The sequence below is a fragment of the Ambystoma mexicanum genome, chromosome 4q (genome assembly GCF_040938575.1).
Source record: "Ambystoma mexicanum isolate Mex_15411 chromosome 4q, UKY_AmexF1_1, whole genome shotgun sequence".
Lineage (NCBI taxonomy): Eukaryota > Metazoa > Chordata > Amphibia > Caudata > Ambystomatidae > Ambystoma > Ambystoma mexicanum.
The window spans coordinates 447,347,502-447,372,025 of record NC_090928.1 but is presented as its reverse complement, the minus strand read 5'-3'; the positions used below and the strand labels follow the sequence as shown (position 1 = coordinate 447,372,025).

General features: G+C 46.2%; 1 protein-coding gene across 5 annotated transcripts in view; it reads right to left on the bottom strand.

The window, feature by feature from the left end:
- The window catches only part of LOC138467780 (dynein regulatory complex protein 9-like), a 960,790-nt gene that overhangs the window by 627,125 nt on the left and 309,141 nt on the right, over positions 1 to 24,524 (bottom strand). The window contains exon 1 of one of the 5 annotated variants that reach the window (XM_069608025.1): positions 14,599 to 14,659. The exons of the other annotated variants lie outside the window; for them this stretch is intronic. The gene's annotated coding sequence lies outside the window, so the exon portion shown is untranslated. Of the gene's footprint in view, positions 1 to 14,598; positions 14,660 to 24,524 lie in introns of those variants that run through there. 5 annotated transcript variants of the gene reach the window in all.

The window sequence follows — 24,524 nt, the reverse complement described above, 5'->3', positions numbered from 1 at the left end:
ATCAGCCCACGCTTCTCATTGTCATGATTTATTGCATGATTTCTCTCCTACGCTTTCTTTAATTAACAAAACCTGGCTGCGTGAATCTTCCCACCCTCGTACAATCCTTGCCTCCCAATTAGGACATCCTGCGGGTTGACAGATTCCGCGCATCTCGGCAGGGGCCTTGCTCTTATCTTTCAAACTGCGTTTTTTTGTTCTATGCTACCATTTGCCCATAGTAGTCAAATGGAAGCCATCCCTATTTGGATTTCAATTTCTGTTTCAAAAACATTGCACATTCTATTAGTTTACCGCCCACCGGGTTTCATCAGGTATTTTGTTCGGCATTTCTAGAGCTTGCTGCTGATCTTAAACATTGTTTCTGTGATGTGATTCTCTTGGGGGATTTCAATTTGCATTATATCAAAATGTCTTCCACCCTTGCTGACTGATTTTGTCTGCCATTATTGACCGTGAGCTCTTTCAATTAGTCATTGGCCCCACCGATAACCTGGCCAGTACGTTAGATCTGATGTTTTTGCCTTACTCATTGATTAAGGCTTTTCCTCCATGTGCTATGGACTGATCTTACCTTCTTAATTTCTCTTCCCTCCTCTCCCATGGTGCGGGTTCTTCCCCGACACCCCTAGATGCAGATGGTATTCTGTTGAGTCTTCGATGGTTTCTGATGAGCTAAAAATGGCTTGTGCCTCCGAGACTATCAACATGTCCCGGCTTTCGCAGGTTTTTAACGAAGTAGCTGACCGCCTGGCTCCGCTCAAACTGTCCAAATCATGTGTGCATCACTCTGAACCTTGGTTCTCCTGCCTTCTAGCTGAATTACAACTGCGTCGCAGATAGGCTGAAAGGAAATGGCGCTCTAGCTATTGTCATTCCGCTAGAACTCGCTTTCAAGAAGTGACACAGGTCCATCATCAAGCTATCTTCGATACTAAGTGAAGTTACTTCACTGGCCAGATTGAGTCAGCTCTTAACCAGCCGAAAGAGCTATTCAAAACCGTTGATACTCTTTCTATCAGGTCTTCTTTGTCTTGTTCTGCTCCGCCCTCCGAGGAACTATGTAATTCTCTCTTGGCTTTCTTTATCGACAAGATTGACATGATCCAGCAAAATATATCCAGCTCTATGACGAATTCAGCAACCTGTTCTATCTCTGATTCTGCACTTACTACTAGTCAGCTCCACTCTTGGTCCTCCTTCTCTTCTTTTAATTCTAATGATATTATCCGGGTTGTAACCAAGCTTAAATCTGTGTCTTCCTTAGACGCTACACCACTTTCTATTCTAAAAACTATTCTACCTGACATCGCCCCATTGCTCACCTCTGCTGTGAATCATTCAATAGCAACTAGTTATATTCCCCCTGCTATCAAACAACCTTTGATTATCTCCCTTCTAAAGAAACCTTCTGTGGACCCTCTTCTCCCAGCTAACCATATCTCTTCTTCCTTTCTTGATGAAAACACTTAAATCCTTGATTACCCCTCTGTTCAGTTATTTTCTGGAAGAATCTTCCTTCCTTGATCCCTTTCAATCTGCGTTGCAACCTGAGGCTGTGTTGGGCTGTGCTTGGTGACCAAGGTGACATCGGTGCACTGATGTTACTAGATCTATCTTCTGCATTCAATACCATCGACCATTCCATCTTGTTGGTCAGGCTAATTGCGGCAGGGATCTCCAGTCCAGTGCTGGCCTAGTTTCACTTGTTCTCAGCAGATTGATCCCAGTCTCTGTCTATGTCCCCGTTCCAGTCCGCCCAGCTACCTATTACTTGTGGAGTTCTCAGGGCTCTACCATGTTACCCATCTTGTTCAATGTTTACATTCAGCCTTTGGCTAAACTCATGCAGTCCTCTGGACTCTGTTGTTACATCTATGCGAATGATAATCAGATTGTGGTACTGCTCAACCTTGCCCAACCTGATGCGCCAGATAATTTCATAAACTGTTCCGAAATCTGTCAGTGACTGGATGAGTCAGAACTGTCTCAAAATGAATGGTGACAAAACAGAGGTCTTAGTAGTTGGCTCCCCTTCGACGGCCCAAATATTTGGACGCCTGAGTTCTGGCCACCCTATCTGGGCCCTTTTCCCTAACCTGTTTCTGCAGTTAAGGATCTCGGTGTCAAGATTTCTGCCTCTCTATCGATGGACGCGCAAGTGAGCTCTGTGGGCCATTTCAAACTTAAGATCTTGCAGATGTTCTTCCTTTCTTGACCCCTCATCTGCACGCCCTGATGGTTGCTTCCTCGATTTTTGGCAACTTAGACCATTGTAATGCCCTTTTTGTGGCCCAGCCAGCCTATATTCTTAACTAGCTTCAAATATTACAGAACACCACTGCCAGAGTTGCGACAGGTCTTTCCTCTCGGGATCATACCTCACAGTCTTCAGTGGCTTCCAGACTCGCAATGCATTGAATTCAAATCTCTGCAGAAGAAATTCCATCATTATAATCCTTGCAGATCGCATTGCTCTGCCTCCAGCTTCCTGATTTAAGTTTCTCGGTTTCATCGTTCCAGGATTGGTGGACGTGCTTTTTCAGTGGCCGCTGCAGTGCTCTGGAACAAGCTTCCTCGTTCCCTCTGAGCTATTGACAATCATTTGCTTTTTCGCCGTCATCTTAAAACCCTTTTGTTCTAGTCAGCCCCACAGATAAGGGGTGTATCGGCCACTTTTACTCCCTAAAAATAGGCACATACTCCCAAAAAATTAAAATAGGTAGTAAAAATACTCCCACAAAAATAATAGGAAACCAATACCTTGTCCCCCTGCTTTCACCCACACAGTTCCATTTGATATGTTTGGACCAGTAGTGCACATAGTACCAAAGGAAGAAACTACTATTGCTGCCTGATTAGAAGAAGTAAACCTGTATCCTTTAATGTACTCGAATAACTCGGTACAAAGAAATAATGAGTGCAAAAACAGTTCTTTTTTTCCAGTAAAAACATATTTTTACCCACTTATAAAATACTCCCCATTGGGAATTGGACTTAAATTTTTACTCACAAAAAAGTATTTTACTCCCAACTTTAAAAAATGGGGAGTAAAATACTCCCACCTCCAAATCTTATCTGGAACACTGGTTCTAGTTCTTTTTTCTGCAGCTGCTGGTATTTCACTGTCAGGTCCCATTTAGCGCCATAATGCCCACGGGTGAAAACTACGCTTTACAAATAATATTAACATAAAATGCAGTTTATCACGGCTAAATTGAAGATATTATTTGCAGACAACCCTTGTTTTTTAGATGCACAAGGTGCCTGGGACTGTCTGGACAACAAACCCCTGAGGGAGTGAGGACATGATGGTTCATACAATAACTTGGATACAGCACCTACTGGACCAAGTTAACTGATCACTCTGAATCAACTGGGGAGCAGGATCAACGCTTCTTTCTGATCGGAGTAAGAACATTGACAAGGGTATGGGGGGCTGTGACTGGTTCCCATGTTTTTGTGTGGGGGTCCAGTCCCAGTGGGACTGGTTTCTATGAGGAACCCTTTAGAACCCCTAAAATATTGTGACAATGGACGCACACTCCGCACATCCCGAGGACGATGGGTGTGTGTGTGTCAGTGTACTAGTGATAATATCTTTGGAGGTTCACCAGATCAGAGGTGCTACTCTGACCCATATCCACTAGAGCAGGGGAACTGGCCACTATAATGGGGGCTGTTCCCCGGTGTGGACATCTGGATTTGCGGACACCAATTACAGGTATTCTGGGATTTTTTACCAGACAGTCTTTGGACCGAGTTTTGTTCTGTACGTTTCTTGTTGTTGTTTAACTCTTGTTGTTGTTAATTCATGGTTGGTTGGAGGTAAAATAAGCAGTGCTCTTGGATGAGCAATTAGTGGAGGGCTACCTACCCTTACTTAAAGGTATGTCGTTCTGCAGAGTAGTGAACATGTTGAAATCCAGGGCTCTGCTTGGAACAGAATATTTGGGGATGGGCATTATTACATGTTACACTAGGAATGGTACTTAATGTCGTGAGGTTTGTCACATGGAATGTCAGGACACTAGAGAATAGGGGGGAAAAAGGATGAGAACAGGGAACCTTTTGAAAAGGAAGGCGATCCAGATTGCCTTATTACAGGAAATGCATTGTTGGAACCTGGACCTTGGTTGCATTGCGGTGTAGATGGGAAAGGGCTGTATATGGATCCAGTTACTCATCTTAGGGGGTTCTTAATCTGGATAGTGAGGGAGGTTCTTATACATATTGTAAAAAAGTTAGATGACCCAGAGGGTAGAACCTTGATTTTAATAGATTGGATGGTAAAGAGATATGCATTGTTAATTCTTATGCGCCTAATGTGGATAATAATGTTTATTTTCAGGAGGTACTAAAACAGGCTATGGTTTATAGATATGACCTTTTTCTTTGGGGGGCAATTTTAAATTGCCTCTTAGATCCATCATTACATACATCAGACACAATATATCCCTTCAAGAAACAATCATCCTTAATTCTGAACCGTGTGACAACTGACCTAGATTTGATCGAGCTATGGATGGAAAGTCATGGGGACAAAATAGGATATTCATTTTACTCCCACACTCATGACCCCCACTCAAGACTCGATTATATATTTGTTAGAAGGGAACATTTCAGTATATTAACATAAATTGAATAACTAGGGGCATACTCTGGGATCATTCCCCTCTGGCTGGCCATGATACTGAATTAGCAAGAAAGGAAACTGCCCATTCCGTCCTAGAAACGAAGAGCCTAAACTTGAGCAATATGGCGTACTGGACTAAACTTGAAGAGGAAATACCCTCCTTTTTTAACTCAATGATAATTCAATTGACGATGTGGGTCTGATTTGGGAAGCTTTTAAGGTAACAATTAGAGGGATGCTGTGGGTTTGAGTGTGGTTCTTCACGGGTCATTACATGAAGTAGAACAATCTATTAAACAGATAGAGGGAGAGATGGAGATGGTGATGGTAAACCACTGTGAAGCTGAATTATCTAAAGAAGGAGTAATGAGCTTCAAGAGGATTTACATACATTTGAATATGAACAATACTCAATCATTATTGATGGTGAAGGTGGCAGGGCAGACAAGCTTCTAGCATGGTTAATTAATGAGACATCCATATCTACCATAACACAAATATCTGACAAACCAGGAGCATTGGTATCCACACAACAGGAAATAAATGAAGAGTTCCGAGACTACAATACACTTAACTCAAGTGTGAATAGATACTCAGAGGGGGAGCCATCTGACTAATTAGAGTGGGCATGATTGAATCACTTTTCGGAAGACTCCAGGAATATGCTGGATGCGTTGATAGAAGAGGGTGACATTTTGCATGCCATTAACTCCTTGAAGAAGGGCAGAACACTGGAGAATGATGGCCTTCCGGTTGACCTTCGCAGAAGTTATGGTCTACAGGTTAAAACTAGTGTATGATAGCGCCCTACGCACTGGAATCCTTCCAGAGTCCATGCGAGAGGCAGTAATTATTGTTCTACTCAAACCCTAGAAAGACTCGAGATACTGTGACTCTTACCATCCCATCTCTTTTCTAAGCATAGATGCAAAGATACAAGCGAGAATTATAGCCAGAGGACTATTGAGAGTAGTCCCAGTGTTGGAGCATCCGGATCAATGTGGGTTTGTAGGTGGGAGAAGTATATCCATAAATCTTAAAAGACTACATCACATTATGGATAGGGTTACAAATGTGTCTGAAGAATTAGCAATAATCTCAATTGATGCGGTCAAATCCTTTGACTCACTTGAGTGGTATTGGCAGTTTAAGGTATTCGAAAATTACAGATTGGGTCAGAAAGCCATAAACTGGATACGCTTATTGAACAATAAGCCTACGGCTATGGCTACGGTGAAAACTGGAATTTGTATGTCCTCTAGGTGGACCTTGGGGATGGACACCTGACAAGGTTGCCGAGTGTCCCCAATTCTCTTTGCCATGGCACTAGAACCTCAGCTGTGATATTTCAGGAAATATATGTCTGAAACAGGTAAAATTTCTGATATTCTTATTTGCCAACACTGCACTGTTATATGTGTGTAACCACCAGTATAAAATCCTGATAATTGGGGAGGTGCTAGATAACTTGAAGATATTGGGCTTCATTACAGGTTTGCCGGTGGGGAAATAACATGCTGTTATTTCCGTATACCGGCACGTTTCCGCACAAGCAAAGTAAAGGTTTGTCGGTGGGGGACCTGATTTACCTCCAGCCAAGAGTTGGAGGTAAGTCAGGAACCCCACAAAAACAGGCAGTATTATCAGTGCCGGTATTACCAGCAATCCCCCCATGTAATCCTAAGGAGCTCCATGTAATGAGGATTAACCACCCTTGCCGGCACTTTGAACCTGCTGGTAATTCTGGCAGTTCAAGTGCCAGTAACAGTAATTCCCAGCAGGAAACCTCATCAGGTTTCCAGGTGGGATACCACCAGACTTGTAATGAGGCCCAATTGTCTGCATTATAGATCAATAAAGATAACAGACTTATCTTGCCACTGGCAGGAATGAGACATAAACCCAAATATATACTTCCAGACTGGGGAGTGAAATGGGAACAAGAATCCTTTAAATATTTGGGTATTCAAATTTTCCATGAGGTTGAGGAAACATTTGTCTACAATATAGGCAAGGCGCTGACAGGGATTGGAAATTTCTTTTTGGCAGTCGCTACCTCTTTCACCAATGGGGAGAACAGTGTTGTGCAAAATGGTAATTCTTGCTAGATTGTTATATTTTCTTACCAATATCCCCTATACGATTAAACAAGTTTTAAAAAAAATACTAGTCACGAAGATCGTAGCGCTGCTATGGGATACGGATAGCGGTAGGGTAGCACTAACAACATCAGAGAAATCATATCACGAGGGGTGGTTGGCCCTTCCGGACAACAAACTGTATTTCTTGGCTGCCCAATTGCAATATGTGACATGTTGAAAAGACCTGCCAGTTGGAAATAAGCACATTACTGAGGGGTCTCCCGAAAGGCAGACAGGTTATATAACTACTATAGTATTCAATGGGCACGAGAGGTAATACTTGTATAGTGCAAATAACACAATTAGTATGGAAAAGTGCTTTAATTAAACTGCAGTCATATGCACCATACTGTCCAGTTCTGCCCCTAGGCTTCGATGCAATTATCTTCAGGATACTAAGGGATAGGCGTCGCTCCTCTTTGATTAGCGCTGGTTGTAGATCACTAGGAGATTTCTTTGAGGGAGGCCTCTACCTCTCTTTTGCACAATGGGAGGGGAAATATGATATGACACAAGTGCACCCTTCTAGCAGATGTTAAAACCACTAATAAGACAGTTTTAAGAGTGAGAAATCTTAGCGAGCAAGAGTGGAGTGGTTCGAAAGGAGTACCCATCAGGAAATTTAAGACTAAATTTAAGTCCCGTGAAGGAACCTGGAAAGGTCTTGGAGGGTAGACATTAATTAATCCCTTTAGAAATTGTATTACTAAGGGTAATTTGAAATACAAAGGCTCCTCTGCAGTGCGCTTGAAGATCGATAGCGCTGCGAGATAGCCCTTGATCATGCCAACTTGAAGGCCTGAATTTGCCAAGTAGAGTAGAAAGGATAACACCGTTGGTGTACCACATGAAAAGGGGTCGATATTCTCTTCTCTACACCAGCTGCAAAATGTGTTCCAACGGCAGCCGCATAAAGACTTTGTTGCTGGCCTTCTTGCCGAAAGCAACACTTCCATGACGTCATCAGGGAGGTCCCAATCCTTGTATCTCAACCTTTCAGAAGCCAGGCGTGAAGGTTGAGGGTTCTGATGTCTGGATGGAGAACCTGACCTCCCTTCTGTGAGAGAAGATTCTCCTTGAGTGGAAGACGAATTGGAGGGCAGATGGGCATGTCCAGAAGATCTGGGTACCACGTTCTCCTGGCCCAGTCTGGGACAATTAGGATCATGGTCCTCCGGAATCTTCTCAACCTCCTGATCATTTGAGGAATGACAGGGACCGGTGGAAATGCATACAGGAGTGGAAACTCCCAGTACACTACGAACGCCTCCCCTAGAGCTCCTCTCGGGGGAAATTCCCTTGAACAAAACAGATCACACTTTCTGTTGGTACTGGTGGCAAACAGATCCACTTGAGGGGTTCCCCAAAGGGCGAAGATCTCCTGAAGGTCTTCCTGAGCTAGTTCCCACTTGTGGGAGACTGTGCCCTGCCTGCTCAGAGCGTCCGCCGTCAAGTTCTTCTCTCCGGCTAGGTAAACTGCTGATAGAGAGATTCCTTCTTGAATTGCCCAAAACCAGAGCTGCATTGCCTCTCTGCACAGTGACAGTGATCCTACGCCTCCTCTTTTGTTGAGGTAGTGCATTGCCACTGTGTTATCCGTCATTATCCGGACATTTTTCCCCTGTACAGATGGCAGAAAAGCTTTCAGCGCTAGTCTGAATGCTCTCAGCTCTAACAGGTTGATATGTAGTCTGGACTCCGGTGGAGACCAACGACCGCTGATGGTCAAGTCGTTGGTATGGGCTCCCTACCCCGCGAGTGAGACATCTGTGACTACTGTTATCTCCGGCCATGGTTGCCAAAACAGTTCCCCCTTCAAGATGTTTTTCTGGCAGGCCCACCACTGAAGGTCTCGAGCCACTTTGTCCGGAACCTGAAGGAGGTCTGTCATTCTCCCTGAGAATTGCGACCACTGAGTTCTCAGTGCCCACTGAGGAGATCTCATTCTCAGGCGAGCCTCTGGCACAAGGAAGATGCAGGATGCCATGAGGCCTAGCAACCTCAAAAAGTCAAAGGCTGGCAGACGTTGGGCATTTTGAAACTTGGTGACCATCTGCAGAATATCTTGAGCCCTCCCCTCTGGTGGCGAGTCTTTTCCCAGGGAAGTGTCCAGGACCGCTCCAATGAACTGGAGTCTCTGTGATGGTATCATCTGTGACTTCTTTAAATTGAGGGAGAAGCCCAGTTTGTGAAGGAAGTGGCAGACATAATTTAGCTGGATCTGAGCTTGTTCCGAAGATACAGCTCTGATCAGCCAATCGTCCAGGTAGGGGTAGACGTGGATCCCTTCCCTCCTTAGACTTGCAGCCATTACCGACATTAGCTTGGTGAAGACCCTCGGGGCGGAGGTCAGTCCAAATGGCAGAACTCGAAATTGATAATGAGAGCCGCCAATTGCGAACCTCAGGTATTTCCTGTGTTTGAGATGGATTGGCACATGGAAATAAGCATCCTGGAGGTCCAGAGATACCAGCCAGTCCTGGAGCTGGAGGGCCTGAAGGATCTGAGAGAGAGTTACCATCTTGAACTTGTCCTTCCTGAGGAACTTGTTCAATTCTCGTAAGTCCAAGATAGGTCTCAGTCCTCCATCTTTCTTCGGTATGAGAAAGTAGGGGGAGTACCAGCCCTTGTTCCTCTACACTACAGGTACCGGTTCTATGGCACCTTTCTCTAGCAGGTCTACAATTTCCTGCAAGAGGAGCGGATCTGGAACTTTCAGAGAGCTGTTCCCCGGTGGATGACTCTGAGGGATGCGTAGAAAAGGCAGGCAGTAACCTTGGGCAACTGTCTCCAATGCCCAAGCATCTGACGTAATAGCCTGCCATTCCGTCAGATGTTGAGTTAACCTGCCCCCTACTGGTGTTTTGTGAAGAGAGTCCTCAGAGCGGTTTGGAGGCGGCTGATGCAGATGCCGAGGGTAAAGAGGCATTTGCTGCTGCTGCGGCTTTTGTATTTTTACCCCGTCCACCTCGGGTGAATTTTTTCTGATCCCTTTGAACTGGCTGTCCTCTGCCTTTTTCCGAATGTGGAATAGAAGCGAAAGGACTTACCTCTCCAAGAGGTTCCTGAGGGGCGATATGGTGTCTGACAGATTGCAGCTCCTAGGGATTTTGCTGCTGCCTTTGATGTTTGTAGTTTTTCTAAACTGTCATCCGCCTTCTTACCAAACAAAGAAGAGCCGTCAAAGGGCATATTCAAGAGTCTGCTTTGCACATCTGGAGCAAAACCAGACTTTTGCAACCAAGCAAATCTCCGGGTTGTTGTACTTGCCGTCATGGCCCTGCTGATGCTGTCAGCAGAATCGATGCCAGTTTGAAGGGATTCGCACATAGCGTCTACCATCCTTGATGATGTTTAGGAACGCTTCCCTTTCTTCTCCCTCCGGGAGGCAGTCAGCCGCTGATGAAGCACACTCCCAAAGTGTGTGGCTGAACCTTGCGAGCGTACAAGTAGCATTGATGGATTTCAACGCCATGCTACATGCGGAAAATACTTTTTTGGCCATAGAGTCATATCTCTTATCATCCCTATCCTGTGGAACAGTAGGGTAAGCCGATTTACTACCTGCTGAAGTAGCTGCCTGAACAACCAGACCCTCCGGAGTTGGGTGTTTGGATAAATATTCAGGGTCAGCAGAAGACACCCTATATTTAGCTGATCATTTTTTGTTAACCGCCGTGATTACCTCAGGTGTTTCCCAGTTTGCCAATATTCTCCTTTGTAATGCTGCATGAAATGGCACCACAGGATCCTCCTGTGGACCTTTGAACATGATGTTTGTGAGGTCGTCTTGCTGAAAAGCAGGTGAGGGTGTGGACCACCCCATAAACTCCATGATCCTTGCCATCATGGTTCTATAAGGGGTTTCAGCATGTTCCCCTGGGTCTGCTGTGGCAAATTCCACTTCTGGGGAAGTGTCCAACCCACTTGCTTCCTGTAGGGATTCATGGAGGTCTTTCAACCTACCTTCCTCATAGGTAAATTCCTCAGGTGCAGGAGTTGCAGATCCCTGCAACTCAAAAGGTCTTTCCTGATCCGAATCCTCCCCTTCTTCATAAATAGAAGATAAGACTCTGGAGTGATCAGGTCTTGAAAATGGTATAAATCCCATTTCCAGAGCAGCCAAATTCGTCATGATTGGCTGAGAAAATGTCAACGTCGTCGACGCGGACGTTAAAGGCTTCGAAGCTATCGAAGCCATCGAAAAAGGCGTCAAGAAAGGTGGTAGAGGCCTCGATGAACTCGAGAATATCGGGATTCTACTTGTGGTTGTTGACAACATTCTCGTGCTCGAGGCTCTGGGTATGGCCACTGGCTGTGAGGTGGCTGTGGGTTTATCCTTTCTCGGCGTCGACTCGACTGACCTGTGCGTCGAAGAACCCTTCGATAACTGCATCGACAACGGCGATCTATGTGTTGAAGGGATCTTCGACGACGGCGTGGAAGACGCAACTTTGCCTTTACTCGAGGGTTTGTGACGCTCTCGAATGGCTTCTTTCGCCGGGTGCTGCGACACGCGGCTTTTTGATTTTTCGGGTCTTTCACCCAGGGTATCACCCTCAGCAGTCTTTGAGGGGGTCGAGGCTGCTTTCTCGAAGACGCTTAGCATCTTTTTCCTGAATTCCTCCCACTCAGCCTGAGAGCTATGTTTTGTGGGGCAGGAGACCCTTTTTGGGGAAACGGAAGAAGACGAAGACGAGGAAGGGGATCTTCGACGTCTCTTTTTTGAATGCTTAGATCTCGAAGAGTGATGGGAACTGCTTCGAGACCTAGAACGAGAATGTCTTTTGTGATGGCGAGGAGACGAATGTCTCGACTCCGCCGAGGAAACTTTCAAAGAAGTTTTAACTGCCTTACCTCTCTCGAGCTTCCCCTTACGCTCCTTCAAGGCTTTCGCCGTCATGGACATGCAGTCCTCGCACTCCGAACAAGGTGCTCGATTCCCAGGCACCATAAACAGATCCTGTGAGGATCCGTCAAAGACATTTTCTTTCCACAGTCTCAACATTTTTTGAAGTCGGACCGTGGAGTCGTCGGTTCGGGTGAGGAAGCCATCGAGTACGAGTCGATATTCCCGAGGAATAATGATATATTTGACTGAAGAACTGAGCAAAGATATTCCGAGGCCCCACGAAGCGCGGAAAAACGGAACTGAGCAACGGACGCTGCGTGAGTCTATTTATACGCATGATGACGTCGGCGCCGATACAGAGGACGTCGAGGGACATCGGCTCGAGGGAGGTCGACGCGCAGCGCCCTCTACTGAAAAAAGAATTCCGAGGCCAGCAAGCTGGGAGATGATCGATCAAAGATAAGGAATACGTCGGAGGACACAATCCCTTCGAAATATAGGTTTATTTTAAATGGAAAGCCCACTCCGTCCCCATCAATCAAAGAAAAATGGGAAAATTAATTCTGATGTTCTTATCGAATAAAGTATGGTTTAAAATCTGGGAACACATGAAGAAGGTATCCAGGAATGCCATATTCAAACTGATCTATTTAATATCCTTCATAGGGTATATATGACTCCAGGGAAAATTCAAACAATAAATACAGTGCTACCCCATATCTATCAAGGTTCAGCAGGGTTCTGGTATATGGTGTAGAAATGCTCCGTGATTCAGTGTTATTGGGGAGAGGTGATGGAGAGGATTAAAACATTACTCCAGTAATCCTATAATTGCAACCCTTCCTCTTGTTCGTTAGGATGGCTACCAGGGAGCAAAAAGGACAAACGGACGAAGAAAATCGCTCAATTTCTATTGGTGTAGGCAAAGAGGAGAATCGCAATATCATGGAAAAACCTTAAGGGTCCACTTATTCCACGATGGATAGTGTATTTTAGAAAGTGGGGTTTAGCCGAATTAAAAGATTTACGCAGAAACAAAGATATGCAATTTGAGGAAAGCTTTAGCATTCACTGGCAGCAACTGTTAAATGATCTGGCCACTTCTCCTGAGTCAAAGCCATCATGAAGTGCTGATAAACATGGGTTAAAACCGAGATTGTTTGATAACCATAGGGTGTAACGGCTGACCTCGTCAGGTTACCTCAGCAAAGGAGTTTGAGTAAAGGTATGCATCTTCATCAGACTATTCAGGCCTATGGCAACTCTACCGATTTAAAAGTTATGAGCATTGTTAGTTGTTGGTGGAGATAATACCATTATATTAAAGATCTCAGTGTCAAGGTATTGAATCATTGCATAGCACAAGCAACATATGTTGTGGGGACTATTGTATGTGCATGTTGTTAAAAACATAATAAAAACTTTTTTTTAAAACTTGGCTTTTCAACCAACCACTCTGAAAGAAATAAAAAATAATAGTAACAAACTAAAAAATGTGCACAAGAAACTTGGGTTATTGACAACAAGACCTTTTCAGAACTCTTGCCATTGCCAACTTTTGGAAACCAAATTGATGTATGGACCCTCTGATGTGTGACACTGGTCTGCACCTGAAATCTACAACCAAGAGCCAGAAAGCAACAACACCCTAACTGTCTTGCCCCAAACCTCCTCATCTAACTCCTCACTACAAAACTCTTGCATCCTTACACTACCCATACTCCTTCATACGACCAACACGTTCTAGTATACGTAATAGATTCAGACCCTATCAGGCTTCCATCAACAACCATGCTGTCAATTTTTGCACTCCAGAATCCAGGTGCCGTCCATACAGCCAATTTGCCTGGTCTGCACCAATCACAAACAGAAATGTTCATATCGGCACACAGGTAACAGGTACTTTTGACCAGCATCAGTAAACATCAAAGGTTTCTGCATCTGAATTCCAGCTATGTAACACACCCAGCCCTCCTTTCTGAGAGCAACACACAGCGAGGCCAACAATATTGGTGGAAGGTGCTATATAAGATGACATTACATTACATATCTACATTTCTTTCCACTGATTCTTTCACTGAGTAATGTCACTCGTCCAATAACCAAACTACTACAATCCCACACCAAAAGGTGGGACTAGAGACCCACTGTATTTAATCAGAATATTGTTTTATTTAAAATAATGAATCAAGAAATTAAATGTGGTCCCTTAACATTCAATGCTCAGGAATGAATCTACAATATTCCACATGGATACAGGCTTCTTGTCTCCAGAAATGAAATGCAATCTGTTTACTATTATCTTGCTAATATTTACATTAACAATACACACAAACATCTGTATAAAAGCAAATCTGAATAACTTAATAAAATCCTCTTTCGATATATACATACAAATGTTCATAGAACTAAGAAAAGATTAAACCTTTGTTAGAATAAACTTTACAATGATACAATTCAGTTGGTTTTCCCTGAAACCATTGACAAATGTTGCCATCAGAGAAAATATTGGGTTCACGTGCAACTTACTTCTTCTAGGGCTGATACAACACTAAAATGTTGGATTCCGTTATTTTTCTAGCTTGGTCCTCGATCCAATAATCTTTGTTAGGATTAGCCTTGCTACTGTTTCTTAAGATTTGGGTTCAAGCAGGAAACTTTTATTTTGGAGAGGAAAATATCTGATGTATTAAAGAGTCAAACATGCATGAGATTATAACATTTTAATGGAAAAGTAATCAGCAAGTAACCTTTACTTGGCATTAGCAGTCCATTGAAGGCAGCATCCTTCTATTTCTGTGCAATATTATTTGCAAAAATGAAATTGCTTATTTAAATTTTCATTTTCTTGAGACTGAAGGGTAGGAAATAACCTCCTTTCTATTCCACTTTGAGGGATAGAACATTCTAATAAGGGTTTTACTTTTAAGTAAACTATGGTTTTCACAGGCCAAGAAGTCTATCAATACCTGAATATTTGTGAGTCACGTTGTACACCAGGCTCATGAATCCAGATATAAATTTTCTCCTAGAAAACATAGAAAATTAATTAATCAATTGATTACTGACGGATACGAACATGCCCTGTGCAGTTATAGAAGGGCCCTCTATTTCAAAAATACTTCCACAAAGTTTCATTCATAGGCCCAGCCCCCATTTAGTGACAGCTTACAAATAGGGTTCCCCCAAAATACATTCAATTACAATATGAGACTTAATTGATTCTTGGGACATTTATCTAAATGCACTGGGATTATAAAGGACCACGGCAGGTAGGGGATTCAATAGCTCTATGCCACTCTACCAGGTAAGTTCTTCCTTTCATTTTCCCTGCTCACAAAACCATCTCAGGTACTCTGGTTCTGACTTGGGAAAGACTTCTGCATACCGCTCCTCCTGGAAAGGACTTCTGACGGAGAATTTCCATCAGCCACATCCAAGAGGAACCCCAATCAGCTTTTCTCCTGTTAGACAGGCTCTCTGTTCCTGCTGTTTTCCCAAAATCTGTCAGATTCACTATTCCATGGTCCCTTTGGAACCTCTGGCGCCGGACTCGTAGCATTGTTCTGCTACAGTATCAACTGCTTTTGTTTGTGCGGTCTAGTTTCTTTCAAGATGGCCCCCGACGTGCTGCACGTTAGCAACTCATTGTGAAGTAGGATATGGAAAGTCACGGAAACTGAGTCTCAACAGGTATCCATCCTGTATTGACATTACACTTTTTGAAATCTATTCCTTTCCTTTCTATTCTCTTCTTCTGCCACACTCCATTTTTCGGAGCTTCCCGTTGTGCCTCGCACACATTCTGTGAACTCTGCTGCTGTTCTCCGTCCTGTTGTGCCTCGCTCACATCTCTGGGAACTCAGCTGCTGTTCTTGGGCATCTCTGTGAACTCTACTGCTCTTCTCTGTGCCACCTGCAGACGGAGCACTCTCTGTATCAAGCCACTCCAGCTTTCTAAAAACCTATTCACTTACATAACCATTGGACAAAGCATTTCTGCTTCAGAAGCTCTGGTTTCCCATAATAACAGAAGGGTATTTTCTGGAAATACTTTTTCCCGCATCTGGGCTTGCGGCTGATTTTTTCCTTGCTCCCCTTTATCAAGGAGATCAGGACAAGGAATTGCTGCATTTGGTTCCACTTTTGTTCAACGTGCTGCAAACATGCCGTCTGCTTCAAAGTGGGATTTAATTCTCACAGTTTAAGAAGCCCAAATAACCATAATGGCACAGCTTCAGGAATTAATGAATGCTGTCCAGTCACTTTCACATGAAGTCCAGGCATTGAAGGCCGATAATGCCACATTGTAACAGCTAATGGCAGCACGAGTAACATTAGGGGTAGAACCCCCTGCTTCATCACCTAACATGGAGAAATATGAAAGCAACCCGAGAAAGCCAAGTATATAAACGCTTGCTCTGTGTATTTCTCTTTCTGGTCCTTATCTTTCTCTCCAGCTAGGGCTAAAATAGGATTTATAATTTCCAATCTCACAAAAACGCCCTGGCATGGACCACAACATTGGCGACTCTTGATAGCCCGGCTATGAGGGATTATTGCACATTTCTCCTCTCCTTTAGAGAAATGTTTGACCAACCAGAGCTGACCTATTCAGCTCAAGAAACTCTCTTGGACATAACTCAGGGTTCAGAGAATGTCATGTGTGAATGAGGGACAGGCAGCCAGGAGTGGAACTTAAGTAAAACCTTTATTCAGGATACAGGAATTCAAAGAGGAACAAAAAGTTCAAGAATGCTTCTTTTTCTTGGAATATGGATGTGGCTTCTCGACCTTGTAGCTAGTCCTCGTAAGCCCACAGCGTCTCAGGCACAGCTCTCTCTCTCTCGAAGTCCTAGAAGAGAATGGCAAAGAGACACCCAGTCCATCATTTGTTTTTACCTTATATAGGGGTTGGGGTCCAGGTAGCCAAACAGCACGGACTTGGCTTGGTTCTCTATAAATATCCCCATAAGCCCTGCTCCCTTTCTCTTGGTTTGAAGGAGGGTTGCCTGCCCGGCCTGCCAAGTCCGGGTCCCCGCGAGGAACCCCCGTCTTGAAGAGGTCTGGCACCCTCGAGGTCTCTGTGACGCTTTCTGAAGGTGAGTGTTGGCGGTGAACTCGTAAGTGGGTCTCTGCCTTCCGCGTCACTGGGTACGGCCTCGACCGTGTTGTGAAAGGAACCGCGTGGGAAGCCGGCGTCTGCCTGTGAAGGCGTTTGGCTTGCCACGGTCCATGCTGCACTCGGAGCGGAACCCCGCCCCGGTAAGCCAGCGGTTGTCCGGGAAGGACGGCCCAATCGCCTCCGTTCCTGTTTTTCCGTTCGCTGGAACAAACTCTTCCCGCGTATCCTATACTCATGTAAGTGGTGTCAGCCATAGGCTTTTCGTCCACGTCTCTCTTAATGCTGTCTTCCGGGGTCCCAAGACTGTTAATTATCTGGACTGTGCTCTCCCGACCTCGCAGCTTGGTCGGTTGGTACCCCCTCTCAGGTGGTCTTCCTTCGATCGGGTGCTCTCTCTCATATGGTCCCTCCTCTCGCCTCTTCCCTTTCATGCCGTCCATATCCCTCCGATCACATACTCCCCCCGAGGAATCGAGCCGCTCGGGCCTATCAAGGCTCCTGGAAAGGTAATCCGGAACCACCTGGAAGGATGCAGGCTTGTGTAATGTTTTAAAGCGATATTCTTGTAGAGTGAGGAACCATTTTAGCACACGCTGATTCGAATCTTTCTGTACGGCCAACCACTGTAAAGGCGCATGGTCAGTAAATACAGCAAATGTCCGACCCAAGAGATAGTATCTCAGAGATTCGATTGCCCACTTGATCGCTAAACACTCTTTTTCTACCGTTGAGTACGGCTCTTCGTGGGGAAGCAGTTTACGGCTGATAAAGGCGATGGGATACAGATCCTCCTCTGTTCCTTGTGAAAGCACCGCGCCTAAACCAGAACCAGACGCATCAGTCTGTAGGAAGAATTCTTTATTGAAGTCCGGACAACATAGGACAGGTAGGGCTGAGATTGAATTCTTCAGATGGTTAAATGCCATGACTGCGTCAGGATCGGAACAGACGTCCTTCTTATAGGTGCTTTTTAAGGCCTCTGTCAGTGGGGCTGCCACTGAGGAAAACATGGGTATAAACCTTCTGTAGTAACCCACAAAACCCAAATAAGCCCGTATTTGTTTGCGATTGCTAGGCATGGGTAGTTTCTGAATGGCTTCGACTTTGTCAAGTTGGGGCCGGATCCTTCCCATGCCTACTAAATGACCTAGGTAACGTGTCTGTTGGGCCCCGATGGTTGTTTTCCTTGGGTTGATTTTCAGTCCGGCCGTCTCCAGTTCTTTTATAACTCTTCCAAGATGTTCAGGGTGTTCTTCCCAGCTCTTGCTGAACACTATAACGTCGTCTAAGTAGGCTGAGGTGTAATCATTGTGTGACATCAGTACTTGGTTCATCAATGCTTGGAACGTAGCAAGAGCCCCATGGAGACCAAATGGTAAAACTGAACTGGTACAACCCTGACGGGGTAGAGAAAGCAGTTTTAATTTTATCTTCTTCCCGTAAAGGTATCTGCCAGTAACCCTTAGTAAGGTCTATGGTGGTTAGGTACTGGGCGGCTCCAAGTCGTTCCAGTAACTCGTCTATCTGAGGCATGCGGTAGGCCTGATAGGTTGAGATCTCATTAAGTTTCCGATAGTCCATATAAAATCGAGTCGTGCCATCAGGTTTGGGCACCAGGACTATCGGGGAAGACCAATGACTTGTCGATCTCTTGATTATGCCCAGTTTCAGCATTTCTTCGATTTCAGCTTGCACCAGTGCTCTTTTAGCCTCAGGAAGTCGGTAGGGTCTTAACCGGACGAACTGGTTCGGTAGGGTCTCGATTCGGTGTTCTACTAGTGGAGTTCTGCCTGGAAAGAATGAGAAGACCTCTCTCAGAGGGTTAAGGACTTCTAGGAGTTCCATTTTGTTCTTTTTCCGACAGGTTCCGTCCCCATTGCACTGCCTGCAGGGCGGAGACCTCGGAACTACTGTCTGGTGTATCGGGACACATTACATTCATTCCGCTTGGAGCTGTGCTTGGCTCTTTCCCAGCTTTCAGTAGGTTGATGTGATAGTTCTTGGTTTTCTGTTTTCGGGCTGGTTGTTCTATCAAGTAGTTGACCAGCCCGAGTACATCCAGTACGGTATAGGGACCCCTCCATTGGGCCAGCATCTTATTGTAAGACGTGGGCAATAGTACCAGTACTTTGTCGCCTTTCTGAAAGGACCTTACTCGGGTGTTGCAGTTGTAATATTTTTCTTGTGTCCGTTGTGACCGGCTCAGGTTCTCCCTAGCCAGCTCTCTCATGTGTGTTAGAGTATCCCGAAGATTAATCACATAATCTGTGAGTTGGGTTTCTTCCTCTTGGTTTTCCCATTCGCTGCGTGCTAGATCAAGTACTGTTCGGGGTTTGTGACCAAACAACAACTCAAAAGGGGAGAACCCGGTGGACGATTGTGGGGTATCACGTAACGCCATGAGTACCCAGGGTAATACCCGGTCCCAGTTAGTGCCCATGGGCTCAGTTGCCTTTTTTAACATTTGTTTGATAGTCTTGTTATAACGTTCTACCAACCCATCCGTCTGTGGATGATAGACGGTGGTACGGATCTGTTTTATGTTCAGCTGTTGGCAGACTCTCCGCATTACCCCGGATATGAAATTCCGCCCCTGGTCGGTAAGTATCTTGTCTGAGAGTCCCACTCGACAAAAGAAAGGGACTAACAAATTACAGACCTGTGTGGCGCTTGTTCCCTTCATGGGGAAAGCCTTGGGGTATCGTGTTGCGTAGTCTACGATGACTAGGATGTACTGATATCCGTGGCTGTTGGGTTCTAATGGTCCCACTATGTCCATTCCTATCCGGGAAAATGGCTCTTTTATCGAAGGTAACGGTTGTAGCGGGGCCTCCGGTGGTAACCGGGGATTGGTTTTCTGGCAAACCTCACATTCCTCACAATACTTGGTCACGTCCCGGAACACCCCAGGCCAATAAAATCTTTTCAGCACCTTATCCTGCGTTTTTTCCCTCGCCAAATGTCCTCCTGTGGTAGCGTCATGTGCTAGCTTCAGGACGGTGGGTCTGAAACTTTGGGGTACCAACAGTTGTTCCAGTTCCCGATCAGCCCTGTCCTTGGTTATCCGATATATCAATCCCTTCGATGATTTGAACCAAGGATATGCTGTTCCCTTCTCTGGGTATGCAATGGCCTGGTTCCAAGCGGTTTTTAGGGTAGGATCTAAGGCCAGTTCACCTCGAAATGTAGGTTGTTTGTCATCGGGTAACCAATCTATGACCCCCGCAAACCTCTTTTCTTTTTCCCACTTCATCTTTTCCCTTCTTACTTCGCTTCGGCTTTTCTTGGGGGTTTTGGGATGGGAGGCCTTATGTCCATCCGGGAAAAAGGGGCTGTTTGCAACCACTCTGTGTCCCTTACACATTCGGGGAAAGAGGCGAGATCAGTTCCCAGGAGAACCGGGGTTGGCAGGTGTGGCATGACGGCAACCTTCATTCTGGACTCCACCCCTTTTACTTCTATGTTAACTACCTTAGAAGGATAGGAAACAGTGTCGCCATGCACGCATTTTATAGGTATCGGAATATCCAGCCCGACCTTCTCCCCACTTACTTCCAGCCTGACTGCTGTCTGTTCGCTTCCGCTGTCCAGCAGAGCCTTCTGGGTAGTTCCGTCCACCCGGACATCTAGAAAGTACGGTTCACGACTCCTCCGGTATTCCCTTCCTTGAACGAACCAGATTTCCATGAGCTCCGCTGGTTTAGGTTTCTTCGGACAAAACCTCGCTATATGGCCCCATTCACCACAATCAAAGCATTGGGGCTGTCTGGTTACGGTGGGCCATGTTATGTTTTTGGCTTTCCATCGTGCTGGCCTTTGTTCAACCGTTCCTTGTGGTTTCATCGCTGCGGTTCTGTAAAGGGTTCAATCATGGATGCTCGGACTGAACCTGCTTTCTGGAAGGCAGAAGCAATGTCGAAAGGTCGGTCAGTGTGGGCCGGTGGTGTTGCCTCACCCACCTCTGCATCGTTGAGGGGAGTGCCTCTGTGAACTGTTCCAGCTTAATCTTGTCCACCATCTCCTGAATGCTGCTGCTGGAAGGCTTCAGCCACTTTTCTGTCAAGTCGTGGATCCGATAATACAGCTGACGAGGTGTCTCCCCCGTCTTTAGTTTAGCATCCCTCAGGCGGATCCGGTATGACTCATCATCCATTCCCATACGTTCAAGTATGGCTCTCTTGATGTCTGAGTCGGCTGTTTCCCCCACTGGGTTGGCCGCTTGGTATGCTACTTGCATGCTGCCGGTCAGCAAGGGTGCAATGAAGTGACCCCACTTCTCCATGGGCCATTGTGCATTGCGTGCCACTCTTTCGAAATTGGTGAAGAAGTAACAGGGGTCTTCACCGGTTTGGTATTTTTGTAACACAGCTCTAGGAGCCATCGGATTGCCTCTACTGGTTACCACAGCCTCCGTCATTTTCTTTAGTGCATCTTGGTTTGCTGCATGCAACTGAAGGGTTTGTTGGATGGTTTGGCGGTCAGTCTGCGCCTGATGTGACTGGACCTATATGATCTGCTGAAGTTGCTGCTGTCCTTCTGCCAGGGTTTTAATGATACCTTCCATGGCGTGCTGTGACATCCCACCGCTGCCACCAAATTTGTGAATGAGGGACAGGCAGCCAGGAGTGGAACTTAAGTCAAACCTTTATTCAGGATACAGGAATTCAAAGAGGAACAAAAAGTTCAAGAATGCTTCTTTTCTTGGAATATGGATGTGGCTTCTTGACCTTGCAGCTAGTCCTCGTAAGCCCACAGCGTCTCAGGCACAGCTCTCTCTCTCGAAGTCCTAGAAGAGAATGGCAAAGAGACACCCAGTCCATCATTTGTTTTTACCTTATATAGGGGTTGGGGTCCAGGTAGCCAATCAGCACAGACTTGGCTTGGTTCTCTATAAATATCCCCATAAGCCCCGCCCCCTTTCTCTTGGTTTGAAGGAGGGTTGCCTGCCCGGCCCGCCAAGTCAGGGTCCCCGCGAGGAACCCCTGTCTTGAAGAGGTCTGGCACCCTCGAGGTCTCGGTGACGCTTTCTGAAGGTGAGTGTTGGCGGTGAACTCGGAAGCGGGTCTCTGCCTTCCGCGTCACTGGGTACGGCCTCGACCGTGTTGTGAAAGGAACCGCGTGGCAAGCCGGTGTCTGCCTGTGAAATCGTTCGGCTTGCCACGGTCCATGCTGCACTTAGAGCGGATCCCCGCCCCGGTAAGCCACCGGTTGTCCGGGAAGGACGGCCCAATCACCTCCGTTCCGGTTTTTCCGTTTGCTGGAACAAACTCTTCCCGCGTATCCTATACTCATGTAAGCGGTGTCAGCTGTAGTCCTTCCGTCCACGTCTCTCTTAATGCTGTCTTCCGGGGTCCCAAGACTGTTAATTATCTGGACTGTGCTCTCCCGACCTCGCAGCTTGGTCGGTTGGTACCCCCTCTCAGGTGGTCTTCCTTCGATCGGGTGCTCTCTCTCATGTGGTCCCTCATCTTGCTTCTTCCCTTTCATGCCGTCCATATCCCTCCGATCACATCATGACATATCACCCATTTCAAGCAAATTGTCACGGAGACAGGCTGGCCAGAATCAGCACAATTCGCCTTATTCCAGCACGGTCTGCATGAAAACAAAGGACAAACTTTCAAGAATACCCTGTCCATCTACTTTTTCTGAACTAATGACATTAGTCAAGCAACTTGGTTTCCGTTTGCAAGAACCAAAAAAACGGAAAAGAGAAGGGTTGGTTGCCACCCCCAAGACCCAATATAGGAGAAACAAAAAACACAGAAGCTGAACCCATGCAAGTGGGAACTACCAGGGGTTCCCTTACCAATGACGAACGGAAGCGACGCAGAGATATAGGTTCATACAGATTTGGGTTGATTTACCAAATTCAAAACATTTGCGGTGCAATTGGCCGTAGTCAATTTCGCTGCATTTTGAATTTGGTAAAACAACCCAAAAGTACTTAAACTACTCTAATTCCCCTTTTCCACCCCCTCTCATTCCCCCAACTTAGCTTTTTCCTGCCTGTCGCTGCCGCATCCTGTACCCCTGCGGCGTCAGTTCCATCCCTCTAACACCGGTCGGATCTGACGCTGCAGGGTCCCTTTTTTTTTCTTTGGGTCCCCCGCTTCCAATGTCGAGGAAGCGGGCGACACCACCCGCAACTCCCGAATGAAAAAATACCGAACATGGGTAGCGGGAGACAGCCCTGCAACCCCCGTTCCTCATGTTTAGTATTTTCAGATCTGTACAAATGGTACAGGCATTCTTCGGTCTTTTGTACCATTCGTAGAAATGGATGCAGTATTTTGGGGTATTTCCGGTTCATGCTTGTATTGTGGCTCAAACACTCATCTATTGAAAGAATGTCCTTTGGCACCATTGAGAAGCTTTGGAAAAGAGCCTTCCCGCCCAAGATAGGGACCTTTGGGCGGGAGAAGAGTATATTAAGTCCCTTTAGGTTATACTCATTGAGGTACTTTATACATGACGACCATTGTGTGTATAAGTCAATGCTATAAATGATACAAAGGCAGTAAGAGGTAGCCACGGTGGTGCGCTCGTGGTGATATAGACACACAGTTAGGTTGGAAGAGGAGGCAAGTACTGTATTACAAGTTTAGAGAATAAGGCATGTTGTGTGCGCCATCAGTTCGGCACGGATCCTAAAAGGGGAGAGAATCTAGTTGCGACGGTGAAGATAGCGTGGTAGTTCGGTAGGACTCAGAGGAGTGCTTTGCAGTGAATAGTTGGGATTGTCAGTATTGCTTACTGCAAGCCATGTGAGAGGTGGTATCGGGGACAGAAGACGTGTCGGGCATGGAGTCGCACCTCGCCGCTTCGATGCAGCAAGACAGGCTACAGAGCCGAAAAACAGCCACGTGTCTCAAATGCGGGGGTTCAGAAGGAACGTTCGATCATATGCTATGGAACTGCAGATTGGTCTCGGCCCTGTGGGAGATGGTCCTCGGAAAATTGGCAAGAGTCTTGGGCAGAACGATTCCCAAAGATCCCAAAATGCTGCTCCTACACACCAGCGGGGAAAGTAGATGGATAGTGATCGCTACAGTGGTGGTCAAAAGGGATCTGGCGGTCAGATGGGGTTCCGGAGACATGCCAACAGTGGTGATCTGGGAGGTGGGAATAGAGAACTGCTGCAGCATGGAAAAGATAGCATACCAGAGTAGAGGAACACCTTTCGGTGCCTGAGGGTCACAGAAGTAGGGACGTAGATGCAGCTCAGCCTATCCGCAGCAGCAGACGTTAGGTAAACAAAAACAAACACCGCCATTTTAGATGGCTTCCTCGTGGTGTGCGTTTCCAGCCTATGTGGATGTTGGGGCACTGCAGATGGGCATGCAAAGGGTGGCAGCTTCTGAAGCACGGTGTAGGGGTGGAGACGCTTACCCACAAAGCATAGGAAAGGTGCAGGGAAGTTCTCAGCGATCCTGCTTCTCCTGGATCCGGTGCTGGTGCAGCAGGGGGGCTCCTGCCCTCCGAGGCAGCTGCTGGTGAGATGGGCACAGACAGGATCAGCCCTTAGTGGTGGCCATTTGTAAATGTTGAGTCAGTCCTGCAGCGCCTACGCTCAGCTGGCCCGACCATCAACCCCACGGGGGTCCATCTGCTCTCATGTAGCAGGTGAAATTTCATGTGCTCTCTCTTACCTTTTGGTCCTGTGGCCTGTTCGAGCGTCGGGCGCCTCACAGCTTTGTCCGGTTTGCTCCTTTCTGGGGCTGCCGCTGCTACAGCATCTCCCTGCGCTGGCTTCAGCGGTGTGCTTCC